We start from the raw sequence: 16,380 nt of genomic DNA, 5'->3' as shown, positions 1-16,380 counted from the left end.
GGCCAAGCATGAGTCTCACAATGTGAATATTAAAGGAGAAACATGAGAGGAAAATTTGACATATCATATATATCTTTTCCTCCCACTGAATATCTTAACAACCTGGGGTTTAATTAACTTAGGAAAAATACGGCTGATTATTTTTACTAAGTGATCGTTTAAGTTTGCCTAAAAGTAACACTTACATTGGAAAGTTAAACAGTTTTGATTAATATTTGTTAAACACTTTAACAAATAGTAATCAACAAGTGCATGCTTGCAGCAAATCTATCTAATTCACCTTTCTAGGTAGGTTCCCAAGTACGGGTACGACGTTTCCGTCATCTTAAGTACCCCAGCCTAGCCATAACCCACCTTAGACAAAAGGTCCTTTATAGATATGTTTGCTACAAATTTAATCTTTTATTGAAATACATTTAATCCTATTAAACCGATTAAAAAAGATTAATCTAATTTCTAATCTCATTAGAAATTTGTGAACTTAGGTCTATCTCAATCATATTTTAAAACAATTTTAAAAAATGATTATAAACTAAGGTTTGCATGCAACTCTTAATTATTGATTTTCAATTCTAATTTTATTTAGTTATAACGATTATAAATAAATGAAACAATTAAAGCATCCATTGCATGCTTGACATACTTCAGTTAATCATAACATTTATAAATTAACCTAAGGTAATGTCATGCTTCATGCAATCTCCATTCATTACTAATATATATAACAATTATATAACTAGGTAATGAATCATACTATAGCATACTTTCCATACATACATTCAACCATATATTACAACAATTATAATATAAATTATGCATGAAAATACTATAATGCATGCATACATATACTATAACATTTATACTATATGATGCATGAGCATGCTTTATGATTTAAATCATGCACATACATATATTATTATAAAATGATGCATGAATATAAATGCATAATCTATGGTGGATTTTAAAACTATATGACATTCAATATGACATATAATATAGAACATACATCATATGTATATTGAAAATAAACAGTTAATGGACAGGGATAGGACACCTTAAAGGAAAGTTAAAAGGCTAATTATTACAACATAAGAGTCATCCGGTTCGAAACAGGTAAACCAGACCTTGAACAGCTCGAACCGAACCACCCTTCAATGAACTCTCTGTAGTGATCATGTAGCAAACTTGTTGTGCGATCTTGTAGCAAATGCTACACGATCGTGTATCAAAATCTACACGATCTTGTAGCATTACCTACACCGGTCGTTTAGTAAATGCTACACGATCGTGTAGCAAAAAATACAAGATCGTTTAGCAAAAGCTACACGATGTTGTAGAACTGCTTCGCCTTCTTTATCGAAGCAATGCTCTGAAAAAATATCTTTGAAGCTTCCCGAGAAAAACACAAATGACTCAAACAAAAAATACAGACTCTATAGCAAAAATTATGCTCAAAACAGAGGTCTTTAAAAACCAAATTTGTAAATGAAATAAAGCCTTAAAACTAAGTATCCTATCCAGAAACATCCATCAACAAAACCACATTCATATTGAAATCATTCATTACATAAACTTTAAACAGAATGCAATAAAACCCACCAACACAGTAACAACGATTCAATAAAATGATGGAATTTGGGATCATAAAACAAACCATACATGACATTTAATATAAATCACATTTATAGTAAACTCACTTATATGAATCTCATTCATATAATTGATATTTGGATCATATCCAAATATTTAATTTCTCTCAATTTATTTATGGTATTTAATATAAATCATATTTATATAAAATTTAATTACATGAATCTCATTCATATAATTAGTATTTGAATCATATTCAAATTTCTTTCATGTTACCTTATATTATAATGTATCAAATACATTATATTAATTATATCACATATATAATTAATTTAATTAATTATATCATATATAATTAATTTTCTCAATTAATCTGAACACTTCAAATTAATCCAAAAATAATTCTCAATTAAATCCATGTTGAGCTACAGAGTGGACCTTATGAACCTATAGATTGAAGCTCGAACAATACTTGCATAATTAATCAAACTCTTTAATTAAATTACCCAACATCCATTAACTGTCGGTCATTCCACTAAAGACTGACAGCTGCACTCTTCGCACTACAGATGAATTTCTGTGTCCATTGGATATAACTAATCAACAGTGCGATGACCCTTCACAAATTGCTCGTAAGTATAGTTGGGTCAAAATTACCGTTTTGTCTTTGTAATTACATCTAACTTCTTAAGTACCACTTATCCCTCTAATGAACAATAAGTCATAGTCCAACTATGACCAAATCCCTCTTAGGCCAGAAGAGGGTGTGGCCACTATGTTCAAGCCCCAAAATTAGTTTTTAAGGGAGCAATTTATCTACTTGCCTTGCGTCGGGGAAGGAGTGAATTCCGTCTCGTGTAGTTGTGTTCCCAACTCCCAAGTCAAAAGAATCCCCAAAATTGTAGGCTTATTGAGTTGGCAATCTGGCCATTTTCATCTATACAAATCAAAGAACCGCCTTCATGAGCAAGAGTTCACAGCTCACTCAGGATTTAGATCATGTCACCTATGGTCATCTTAGTGAAATGTAAGTCTCCATTATTAACGGCGTTATATAAAGAGACTAATCATTTCGTGGTTCGGTCTTATACAAACTCTTTGTATAGGATACCCCGCTCACATGTCTCTACATGAATGATCAGGATTAGATCATTTATAGCACTTTACAACAATTGTAACATCTACAAAGCGGGCCATATCCATAGTGTCACCGGGATAAGGTACCCAGCCTTATCCATCTACTACAGACCTTTTAGATCATTATTTAAATAAGATCCACTTGTATGTCTCTACTACTTGTTTAAATTATATAAAATAACTTAGGATCTCAGTTTATTTGATTGAATATATGCTTATAAAATAACACTTATTTTATTAACAACAATATGTTTATACAAAGTTTACAAACTACAAGATTACAAGGAGATTTAATACACCAATCCCAACATGTATGTTGTTCAATATTTTCCTTATTTATGGTGCAACCTTATTCTAACAAAAAAAATATTTTTCTAAAAGTTCTTTCCTTAATTGCCCACATCCTTAAAAGGAGAATAATGGCTCTCATTTAGGGTTGCTACATTTTTTTCATTGTGGGAGAGTGCTTTTTCCTTCTTGCTAGCTTATTTGTGTAACATGATTTTTTTTTATCTTTGCTCACGTAATTCCGTTGTGCTACTTCATTGGTTGAATAGTTCAAAAACTTCTGTCTTAAGGGGTGCCTAAGACATCACTTCATGCATGAAAAGAATTTCTCCATCTTAGGAAGGACCTAAGATTCGTCAGTGAAGGTAATTCACTGAATTACAAGGAAGATAATCAAGTGGAGAGGAGTCTCACACATTGTCGAAAGCTAAAGTGTTCAACATTAATATTATCATGCTTAGGGGGAGTCTAAGTACAATTGAGAGTGAGTCTCACATCTAAGGGGAGTCTAGGTGACTTGTGAGTTGGGCTCTATGTGAGTCACTGTAGTAACCGGTGTATTATAGATAAGTACTACGTTGTAATTGCTTAACTCTTTAATATTAGTGGATTATCTTTCCTAGGCACACTGCCCCTCAAATGTAGGTGGTTTATTGTCGAATTGAGTTACCTTCTATGTGCATTTACTTGTTTTCTTGTTGTTAGTATTTTGTTGTTACAGTACTTGTCAATGTTTTCCATTTAACATTTGTAATTTGAGTGACGAGTCAACCTATCGCGTTTTCAATTTGTATCATAATGGGTCACCTTTATCTCAGGTGCTTCAATCATGGATAAAATCAAAGAAGGTGACTCCACCACTCGTCCCACTGTTCTAGATGGATCAAACTATTCATACTGGAAAGCTCAAATGACTGCCTTTCTAAAGTTGATTGATAGTAAAACATGGAAGGTTATAGTCACTAGTTGATCTCATCCAACCACCAAACTGATGATGGAAAGGAAAACTTGAAACCACAATTTCAGTGGTCTGAATCTAAAAATGAAGCATCATTAGGGAATTCTCAAGCATATTTAATGGTCTTGATCACGACAAATTCAAATGATTAATACGTGCATCTCTAATAAGGAGGCATGGGATATTTTTTTCGTTGCTCATGAAGGAACTTCAAATTTAAAATGTCAAGGTTGTAGTTGTTAACTTTATTTTGAGAATCTCAAAATGCATGATGATGAATCTATTGTTGAATTCAATGTTCGGTTGTTGGACATTGAAAATGAATTTTTTTTTCTCTAGGAGAGAAAATTTCATAAGAAATACTAGTTTGGAAGGTGCTTAGGTATCTACCTAAGATATTGATATGAGAGTTACTGCCATCAAGGAGGCTTAAAAAACAACATCCTTGAAAGTAGATGAACTATTTGGCTCTTTGCTCACTTTCGAGATGTTCCTAAATGGAAAGTTTGAGAAGAAAAATAAGAGAATTGTTTTACAGTCCTTAGTTGATGATGAGCATGATGATCCTGATAAAGAGACTGAAGATTCCCTTGCTAAATGTATTTCATTGTTTTTAAAACAATTCAACTGTGTTCTCAAACGATTTAGAAATAAGCCTAACAATTTTAATTCTAAAAATAGTAAGTCTAATGGCTCTCTTCCTCTCAAGCAAGTCAAAATTCAAAGTAGTAGGAAAGAAGATGACAAGTTAGAAGCTTTAGATTTTCAAAAAGAAAAGTATTTCAAATACATAGAATGTGAAGGCTATGGACACTTTCAAGCAGAATGTCCTAATTTCTTGAAGAAGCAGGGTAAAAGTTATGTTTTAACTATATCTAATTATGAGTTTGAAGACAATAGTGACTCAAAGGAGGATATCAAAGCACTTATTAGTAACATATCATCTAACACCTTGTCTTTTGAGATTTCTAAGTATGATATGTATGCAAAAAATGTTCACAACACTGCCAAACATGTGTCTAACAATCCCTCATATCAAGCTCTTTTTATTAAAGGATAATTGCAATTGGTAGCATTTTTAGGAATAATAACCACGCGTATAATATCATTTTAAAAAAAATTGCAAATATAGACAAGTCTATCAGCGATAGACTTCTATCGTCGATAGACTCTTACCAATGATATGGTCTATCACTAATAGACTCCTACCAATAATATGATCTATCACTGATAGACTATTTAAATTTGGCATATTTGCAATTTTTTTTACATTATGTTATATCTACTAATACGTTGGGTCTAATGTCTATATTTGCAACTGTCTTTTTATCAAATGGAAAATGACTGAAAGTTCTTAATATGCAAAAAGAAAGAATTGACACTTTGATAGCTGGCAATCTTAGACTTATGTCTACTATTGCAGATCTGAAGCGAGAACTTAATCAGATTAGATCTGAAAAAGACTCTATATGTAAAAATGTAAGGATGTTGAACACTGCTATTGAGTCTCTAGAGAAAATATTGACAAAGGGAAAGACAACTGGTTATAATTTTGAGCTATGCTTTTCTAAAGGGGAAAAAGTGTAATAAACATTCTCAGTTCAAAAGGAAGCAAAAGATTGAGTTTGTTAGAGCTCACAAAGTCTTATGGTTTTGCAGGTATATCCTTTAACTATCCAACAAAGGAAGCCAACCGAATTTACAGACCAAGATGAATTTGTCACTATTGTAGAAGAGTGGGCCATAAACGACCATTTTGTTATCAATTGCTAAGTATTCTTCACAGATCCACAAACTTTAGAAAGGCTCCTCACTTCCCTCAAAACAACTTTCAAAGAGAATCAAAAGTAAAACAGGTTTGGGGAGTGGAGAATGTTCAGAATAGATGCAATGTTGTACTGACATCCCTTAAATCTTCTACTAAAGAATATTGGTACTTTGATAGTGGAAGCTCTCGACATATGACTGATGAAAAGAGCTCTTTGTTTAATCTCAAATTTTTCAGGTCTAAAAAGGTCACATTTAAAGATGGTGCCTTTGGAAAGATCATTGAGAAAGCAAACATAATTACCGAGGTCTTCCATCCTTAAATGATGTTATGCTGGTTGAAGGGCTCACTGCAAATCTTATTAGCATTAGTCAGCTATGTGATCAAGGTCTAAACGTGAGTTTTACTGAAGACAAATGTGTTGTCACAGACGATGTTAAAGCTTTTTTTATGGCAGGTACGCGTTCATCTAATTGTTGGGTTTTATGCCCTAAACCTTGTACATAATAAATTTTATTAATTGACCGTCATCAATAAAGAGTTATGGATGTTAATTCGATCAATGTTATTGCTTGTATTGTTGTCTATTTTGTCTTAATAACTCTAAATCCAATAAACTAACACTCAAGGCTATCTTATGAGTCTTGAGCTGTATGTGGAGACATACAAGGATCAATGTTCAAGATACAACCTAAAGGATCTATAGTATAGGGACAAGGTTGGGTACCTTATCTTGGTAACACTATGGATATGACTCACTTTGTATTTGATACAAATGTAATGATCCAACTGAAGGAAATCAGACATGAGGATTTCCATGAGCAGCGGAAGGACCTTTCCAAATTTCAATCATATATGAACATACATAATTACAGTCACAAATGGAAACAATAGGCTATGCACAAAACAAAAATTACAGCATGCTTTACTACACGATCAAGGGAAGAATTCACATACCTTTGAAGACTCATCTTAAAGATCCCTTAATCACGAACGCTCGATCACAACAATACAGCAACACAGAACGTTCGTATAACACGACTGCTACACTACACGATCACAGTGAACTCGAACAAAGCAATCACCAAGGCACAAACACCCCAAACACCACGAATGGCCTCCACAGAACCTCAGCTATGTCGAGTTAAGTATGACACCACCAAAAGGTTATCTTGGTATTCTTGGTGTGAGAACCCAGAGTGTGGGCTCTATGTGGACTTGGTTAGGGGATGAGATAGGAGGAGAATAATCGTGTAAACGATTGAGCAAGTGAGAGATGACAAAGCCTATCGTATAGGTCGATGCTCGATCGTTTAACAAAAGTTATATGATCGTCTAGTAAAAGCTATACAATCGTTTAGCTCATCAACTAGTTGAGTGTCTATCGTGTAGGAATACTCCACGAATCATCTAGCTTCTCCAAGCGGTCGTTTAGTAAATCTAATTTACTTGACAACCTATCCGTGAGAACTTTCCGAGAGTGGAAATCTCAAATTAACATTTACTAAATTTAGGAAAACATTTTTCCTTTTATCTCATGGTTATCATGAAACCACCAATAACCTCCCACTCAATTAGTTATTAAAGAAAAAGAGATAATTATCCAATAGTTAATATTATTATAAATAAATGATAACCAACTTATAATACTATATTTATAACCTATAGTTTTAATATTTCATCTCATGAAACATACAAACCATAGCTTTTTTTTCTATTTCATGGTACTTAATGTAAAACTCATTTACATTAACCCTCTACTAGATGTATCTCATACATCATACCGATCATATCATATATAATCGAATTACCTCTTGTCAATTTGAATATTTCAAATCAACACCAAGAACTGATCCTCAACTTGAATCCATTGAGCTATCAAGGGGACTTTATGGACTTGTACCTCGAAGCTCCAACGGTACGTGAATAACTGACTAAACTCTTTAGTCATGGGATCCACCATCCGTTAACTGCCATGCACTCCACTAAAGACCGACAGCTGAACTCTCCTTACTACAGATATATTATATGTCCATCTTAACCAATCAACAGCGCCACAACCCTTCACAGATTGTTCGTAAGTAAAGCTCGGCCAATAACCGTTATGCCCCTGAAATTACATCTAACTCCTTAAGTATAACTGATCCCTCTAATGAACATAAGTCATAGTCCTACTAAGACTGAGTCCTTTCTTCCAAAGAGAAGTTATGGCCACTATGTTCAAGCCCCGGAATCAGTCCTTAAGAGAGCAATCTCTCTACTTACCCCTACTTCGGGGAAGAAGTGAATTCCATCTTGTGTAATTGAGTTCCCAGCTCCCAGATCAAACAAGTTCCTAAAAAGGTAGGCATGATGAGTTGGCAATCCGGCCACTCTCACCCATACTAATCAAAGGACCGCCCTCAAAGGCAGAAGTTCCCAAAACACTCAGGATTAAGGTCATGTCACCTATGGTCGTTTAGGTGAGATGTAAGTCTCTAGTATTAACGGTATAATATACAAAGTCTAGTCATCTCGTGGTCCAGTCTTATACAAACTCTTTGTATAGGACACCTCCACTCGCATGTCTCCACATGAATAGTCAGAATTTACCATCTATAGTAGTTTACAACACTTGAAAACCCCTACAAAGTGGGTCGTATCCATAGTGTCACCAAGATCAAGTATCTGATGACGGGAAATTAGATGTCAATTACTCAACAACTAAAATTTCGTGGGCGCAATATGCGATGATGTTCTTAATGTATGCATTGATTATCATGTGTCGATGGTCATGCGTTGGAATGACTATGCGTTAACGAATGTATGCAATGACCATGTGTCCTATCACAAGTTTTCTTACGCTCACGCCAAGTATAACGCGAACACAAGTTTCTCGAGTGATCCGAGGTCGAACTCAGGGACTTGTAGCAAGGTGTATGCGGTAATGTGCATGCGGCGGTTAAATATAAAGAATGATGGAGGGGTTTCTATGCTAACATTACTCCTACTTCTAAGTAACAGACAACGCAATGAGAATGAGAATGAGAGGTAAAGACACGACAACTATTGACAGGAAGTAAGTGGATGGAAAAATAGATAAAATGTGGAGATGTCTTCATTGCAACCCTTAAGAGTGACTGCAAGGGCAACCTTAGTCAACGCAAGCCATGCGATCATGATACACACACTTGAGCCTAACTCTAAGACGTATGCGGTGTATCTACGATATTTTCGGGAAGCCTATGCCTATCTAAACCTCCATAACCCGCTCACGTGCTAGTCGCATACCACCGTATCCTACTTTCTGGACGCATGCAATATCCTATCCGTAGGGTGCATACGTTGTTTGATAGCAAACGGAGCTTATCTCTAAGTTCCCATTCTTGCTTATGCGTTCCAATCCACTCTCTCGAGTCTTAGATTTGGGTTTTAGACTACTCTCTCAAGTATGCCTAAATGATGAATGAAGTGCTCATAAGACAAGGTAACCGCATAAACTTTGCTGACATAGTGAACAATAACTTACATTGCAATAACTTACATTGCTTAATGTGACCAACCACTTACCCTCTCGGGCAGTTAGTTGTTGCTGACTTTACTTATAGACAAGTGTTGCGTCCGCCTATAGATAGGCATTACTACAGCTTCACACTAAGCAAATAAGGTTTACTCACACACTCACGCAACGCACGCCTCTCGGTGGTTTGCTACATGCTTCATATCTCTAATCCACGTGACTAAGTATGCGATACTCTAGCAATCTCACTAACTGACGCAATGAAGTTATGGATGCTAAGTAAAGAAAGGTAGAGATAGAATCGAAGGAAACACAGAAATGCATTGAGCACATAATTTATTAATTCCTTAATCACAAAATGTAATACAATACAATATAAGAAAAGAAGAGAAAATGAAATGACCAGCTGGAAGCAAGTCTTTGCTTCCAACGGATGTGCGTCAAGACTGCCAGTGGTGCCATGGATGAGCGGTGGAGCTGACTCTCTCGAGATCTAGCTCCGTTCGAAGGCTCCGGTCGTCACTCGGAATGGATGAAGGAGGTGAAGAACTCTCAAGCTTCTTCTCATGCATTTGTCTGGATCGCAGGGATAAACCCTGGATCCGCCCTAAGGTGAACCTCAGGCGAAAACTCCTGGATAAGTTGAAATTCTGCTCATTGGCTTCTTTATATAGAGCTTGGATCGCCGACAGCATTAATGGACTGCTCTGATTCTGACATTCGCGCCGCGTTAGTCCTTTCTGAATCTTTGCTGCTAACGGCATGGTAGGTGAAATGTCAACATCAGCTTTTGATTTTCCTCAGATGTACATTGATGCGTTCATTCCACCAACCTTGCTTGATCCCTCTATTATGCATTATTGTGTAGCCGCAATCATGCAGTGACTGCATTTGCTTAATACCGCAACTCTACACGATGACCGTAATCGCTTGACGACCGCAACTCCCATGTGATGGACGCATGCGGCTGACTACCGCAACACCCATGCATTGATTGAACGCGTTCGCCTTTGTGATGGAGAGTTTCTCCACATGCGGTTGTCTATGCGGTGGTCCGGCTTCCGTTTTTTAGTCCACTTCATGCGTTAGCTACAAAAATAGAACATTGAACGCATAATAATGGGTTAGCCAAGATTCATCATGCTGAACAATGCAAGCTCATTTTCTCATGAATTCCTAACATAATTGTCGCATATTCTGCTTAACAGCCCTCATAATTCTAAATAGAAGGCCTAAGATGACATGCATTTCTGCATGTCATCAGTATCCCACCTTAATCCTTATACTACAGACCTATTTAGGTTATATCTCATATACACACTTAAGTTTACATAAGATAACCATGGAACTTTTTTTTATTGGATATGAGTAAATGCTAGAATGAAATAACACTTATTTTATTCATAAACAATGTGTATAATTAAAAACAACAAGACTACAGGAGAATTAGGACACCAATCTCAACAATCTCCCACTTGTTCTAATGCCTCGGGAGACTAATGTATAATATAAGAGAAAACATGTACAATATACAATAAACTAGGGCATACCCCAGTATCATCTTCCACTTGCCCTAGACAAGATGTAGCATGTTCCGCAGACCCAGACTCTCCAGGTGACCCTCGAACACTTTAGTCGTGAGAGCTTTTGTAAAGGGATCAGCAACGTTATGCTTCGATGCGATCTTCGTGACTATCACATCACCGCGATGCATAATCTCCCTGATCAAATGGTATTTTCGCTCTATATGTTTGCCCCGACTATGACTCCGAGGCTTCTTCGAATTTTTCATAGCCTCGTTGTTATCACAATAGAGAGTGATTGTTAAATCCACTATTGTTGGTACATTCACTAAATATTTTATCTAGCGTGTATCCTTTAGTCGACAACTTTATTCTAGGAAATTATTGAATACTTTATTTTTTAATGTTAATAGATTATGAATGGAAGTTATTAGTATTTTGCTATGAATATTGTATGTGTATAGATTTTAACTAAAATTGAGTACTTGAACAAGAATTTATCAAAATCTAATTAATTCAAAAAATAATTTTGAGAAAAAAAAAAAGTTACCTCTTTTATAACCATGAGTTAAAGCCATAGAAAGATTTATTTACCATTGTGTACCCTCATCCAACAATTACATTTGGCATTCTTGTAGAAATAATATGAAGAAGAATGTTTGAAAAAGATTGGGTTCATTTGAATAGGTAAGAGAACGTCAAATTAATATGGAATTAATCATAGACTAATATAGTTAGTTATATTAATTAGGAACTTGGATTTTTTTAATAGAGCGGCCAATGAATATCTAAAGGGAGCATGGAACTTCGTCAAACAAGTAGATAACGTGTTGGGTCGGGTAGACAAAATTTTGTGTCCATGCAAGACATGTAGGAATATGAATCATCAAATCTTCAATGTTGTCTATGAACATTTGGTTATCAAAGGTATGGATCCAACTTATAGGATTTGGTACCATCATGATGAAGAAGTACCTATAGAGTGTATGTTTAATGGTCAACCCTTTTGTAGTACTTCTTTCATGAGCGATGGAAACCATTTGTAAATAATGATGTTCAATCAAAAGATTGTAGACGTGAACACTTCTTTGTATCCTCATTGTACAAAATATACAAAAATTTTAGTTGTGGTATCCTTATATAAGGTAAAGGCTACTAATGATTGGACCGATAAAAGTTTCACAAGTCCTTTAGAGCTATTGTATGATATGCTACCCTTTGACAACGTTATCCCAAATCCACTTATGAAGTAAAGAAGTTCTTAAAAGTATTTGATTTAGGATATGAAAAGATGCATGCTTGTGCAAATGATTGTTGCTTGTTTACCAAAGAGAATAAAGATTTAGAGAGTTGTCCAATTTGTGGGGCTTCTCAATGGAAGGTGGATAAGCATACCAAACAGATGAAACGAGGTGTTCCAACAAAAGTATTGAGATATTTTCCATTGATTCCAAGATTGAAATGAATGTTCCAAATGTAGCTAATTTACTAACTGGCATATGAACCATAAAAGTAGTGATGGCAAGATGCGTCATCCAGTCGATTGCATTTCATGGGAATCAATTGATGCAAAGTGGCCAGACTTTTCAAATGATCCACGGAACTTAAGATTTGATCTTGCAACTGATGGTTTCAACCCATTTTCTAACCTTAGTAGTAGGTATAGTTGGTGGCAACCTACCTTCTTAGTTATGCATGTCGAAAGAAAATATAATGCTAACATTACTGATTTTTGGTCCTAAATCACCTGGCTATGATATTGACATGTATTTGCAACCATTAATTGATGACCTAAAATTGTTATGGAATGGAGGGGAAGTTTATGATGTAGTAAGCAAAACAAACTTCAATTTAAGAGTTGTGCTTATATAGACGATCAGTGACTTTTCTGCTTATGGAAATCTTGTTGGTTGCACAACAAAGGGCAAGATGGCATGTCCAATTTGTGGGGAGCACACACATTCCTAATGGTTGTACAATAGTAAGAAATTAGTGTATATGGGTCATAGATGTGTTTTACCTTTATCTAATCCGTATAGAAGAAAGAAGTCATGGTTTGGTGGAAAAGTTAAAGATCGACAAGCTCCTAGGTTTGCAAATGGGAATGTAATTGATGCCAACTCAAAGATTTCCAAAATTGTTTTAGAAAATCTGAGAAGAACAAATGAAAGAGGCAAAAAGAGTTGAATAGAATGTGGAAAAAACGATCAATCTTATTTGACTTAACATATTGGAAGGTACATACATCTTTTTCACTACTGTTGTTTAGTTGGCTAGGCTTTGATGTACATGTTTAGGTTGATGCCCTAAATCTCGTAGGGTCCTATAGTTTGTAAACACTTGTATGAACAAACATTTTTGTGATTTATAATATATGATATTTTATTCACTTCAGTCTATGAAATATGAGATATTTTAGTTGCATTGATCACAAACCAATAAACTAAGATCCATGGTTATCGTTGTAACTTAAATATGTATGTGGAGACATACAAGTGGATCGTGTTTTAAGTGATAACCTAAATGGTCTGTAGTATATGGATAAGGAGAGATACCTTATCCTGGTAACACTATGAGTGTGGCCCGCTTTGTAGGTGTTATAAATGTTGTAAAGTGATACAAATGATCTGATCCTGATCATTCATCTATTAAACATGCGAAGGGGGATACTCTATACAAAGGAGTTTGTATAAGACCGGACCATGAAATATTTAGTCTCTTAAATAACGCCGTTCATACCTAAGACTTTCATTCACTAGGATGACCATAGGTAACATGACCTTAATCCTGAGTGAGTTGTGAACTCCTACTTATGAGGGCGGTTCTTTGATTTGCATGAGTGGGAGGGGTCAGATCACCAACTCAACAAGCCTACCATTCTGGGGATTCGTCTGATTGGGGAGTTGGGAACTCAGCTACACAAGATGGAATTCACTCCTTCCCCAAAGTAGGGGTAAGTAGATAAATTACTCCCTTAAGGGCTGATTCCGGGGCTTGAACAATGTGGCACCACACATTCTCTTAGCCCGAGAAGGATTTAGTCATAGTGGGACTATGATCTATTGTTCATTAGAGGAATAAATGGTACTTAAGGAGTTAGATGTAACTACAGGGACAAAATGGTAATTTGGCCCAGTTGTACTTACGAGCGATTTGTGAAGGGTCATCGTACTGTTGATTAGTTATATCCAATGGACACAGAAATATATCTGCAGTACGAAGAGTACAACTGTCGGTCTTTAGTGGAGTGCTCGATAGTTAACATATGGTGGATAATATGATTAAAGAGTTTAGTCAGTTATTCACGTACCGTTGGAGTTTCAAGCTACAGGCTCATAAGATACCCTTGGTAGCTCAATGGATTCAAGTTGAAAATCAGTTTTTGGGTTAGTTTGAAATGTTCAAATTAACAAAAGAGAATTTGATTATATTTGATATAATTAAATCAATTCAATTATATATGATATAATTGATATGATGTATTTGATACAGTATTATTTGATTGGAGGAACTAATATAAATATGATTTATATTAAATGTCATAAAAGAGAAAAAGAACTATGGTTTATATATTGTGTATGATGCAATATTAAAACTATAGGTTATAAATATAATATGATAAATTAGTTATTGTATTTATCTATAATTTATTAATTAATATAATAATTCAAATTCCTTTTTCTCAATAACCACCCTTAGTGGGTGGTTATATGGTTTTATGGCTAAGTGGGTTAAAAATGAAAAATAGTTTTCTAATTAATACATGATAACAAGTGATCAGATTACTAATTGAGAGACTAAACGAAAGGATCGAGTTTTACTATACGATAGTACTCATTTCTAAACGACCGAGTATCGAGTCTATCTGATAAGCTTCCTTCTTCTACATAATACTTCTGTCACTTACTCGATCGTTTACTCCAATCCTTCCCTCAATCCAAAATAAATCAGAGCCCACAACTCTTGGATTCTCATACCGAAAATACCAAGGCAATCTTGTAGTAGTGTCTAGTGTTGTTCGAGGATCGAGTTTTACTCGTTGGTGTTCGAGGAAGTTCCAGTTATTCGTCGCGTTCGAGTTTGTTTGAGGGATATACGTGAAGAAAGAGTTCTTCAAAGGTATTGTCTCTCTTATCCTTTGTAGTTATTTCAAGAAGCATGTTGTAATTTATTGATTAAGGCATAATTTGTTTAGTATGATTGTAAATGTTTAAGTTATTTTTCAATGGAGTTTGGAATTATCCACTTTTGCTCATAGGTCCTCTATAATTAGAGTTCCTTCAATACATTATACTGACAAGTTTTTACTCTAATGTAGGAACTTGTATTACGCCATAACTTGGATGTCATGCATGTTGAGAAAAATGTATGCGAGAGAATAATAGGCACATTGTTGGATATTAATGAAAAACCAAAAAATGGATACAATGCTCGAAAAGATTTGCAAGACATGAATATACAACACAACTTATACCCAAAAGAATGTGGGAGTCGAGTATACCTTCCTCCAACTCTACACACTTTGTCCAAATCAAAGAAACAATTTTTTTGCAAAAGAATACGTGAGTTGAAATTAGCTGATGGTTATAGTTCAAACATTTTGAACTGTGTTTCAGTGGAGGAATGCAAGGTAATGGGATTAAAATTTCATGACTATCACGTGTTAATGCAACAACTTCTACCGGTTGTATTAGAGAAATGCTTCCAAAGGGTCTAAGACATTCAATAACAAGAATATGTGCATTCTTTAATAAAATTTGCCAACTTGTAATTGATCGAGAAACTATGTTGGAAATTGAAAATGAGGTAATTGATACATTGTGCTTTTTCTAGAGGTATTTTCCTCCTTCCTTCTTTAACATCATGACTCATTTGGTCATTCATTTAGGGTATGAAGTTCGTTTATGTGGACCGGTTCAATTTCGTTGGATGTGTCCATTTGAAAGGTATCTTAGTATCATATCATATATTATAGGTAGCAATTAGTTGAATATCTTAAGTATCTTAAAATTATTATGAGATTATCCTTAGGTACATGAAGACTTTAAAAGAGTATGCTAGGAATCAATCATGTCCAAAAGGGTGAGCATTATTTAGATAAGTAATGCATTCTTTTTTATAAGAATTGTGTTCAAGATTCAATTGGACTTGATGCCAAACAACGTCGGAATGAAGAATTTAACAATGGTGTCATACTCGAAGATTTCCCTATATCTACTGGAAATGAAATTACATTATCTGATGGTGTGCTCAACCTAACGCATCAATATTTCTTATTTAACACAAATGTAGCGAAACCATATATAGAGTGAGTAATGTATCAATTGAAGACTATTTATTTTCTTTTGAATGATGTATTAGAATTTTAATTAGTGATTCATCAAATATTTTAGAAGCATAGGAAGGAATTGATACTATTAAAAGACTTGCAAATGATGATAGTCTCCTAATGAAAGTTCACTCGGAACAATTTCCACTTTGGTTGAAAGAGAAGGTAATGTTTTGCTCACTTATGATAATGATCATAATCATGAATTCATCTAACATTACAATTTTTTAATTGGAACAGATTTCATTAGAAGCTGATAACACAAAAGGCTCAGATATATTTAAATAG

General features: G+C 34.8%; 2 pseudogenes; both read left to right on the top strand.

Moving 5' to 3' along the window:
* The first annotated feature begins 4,460 nt into the window (after positions 1–4,460).
* Positions 4,461–12,950, top strand: LOC150032174 (uncharacterized; annotated as a pseudogene).
* A 2,161-nt stretch (positions 12,951–15,111) lies between these two features.
* On the top strand, positions 15,112–16,075 carry LOC150032173 (uncharacterized; annotated as a pseudogene).
* The last annotated feature ends 305 nt before the right edge of the window (positions 16,076–16,380 follow it).

This window comes from Benincasa hispida, chromosome 12 (assembly GCF_027475165.1).
Source record: "Benincasa hispida cultivar pf3 chromosome 12, pf3_genome.v1.1, whole genome shotgun sequence".
Taxonomy (NCBI): Eukaryota; Viridiplantae; Streptophyta; class Magnoliopsida; order Cucurbitales; family Cucurbitaceae; genus Benincasa; species Benincasa hispida.
Note: the sequence above shows the minus strand (reverse complement) of the source record. Positions and strands in the feature narration are given on the sequence as shown.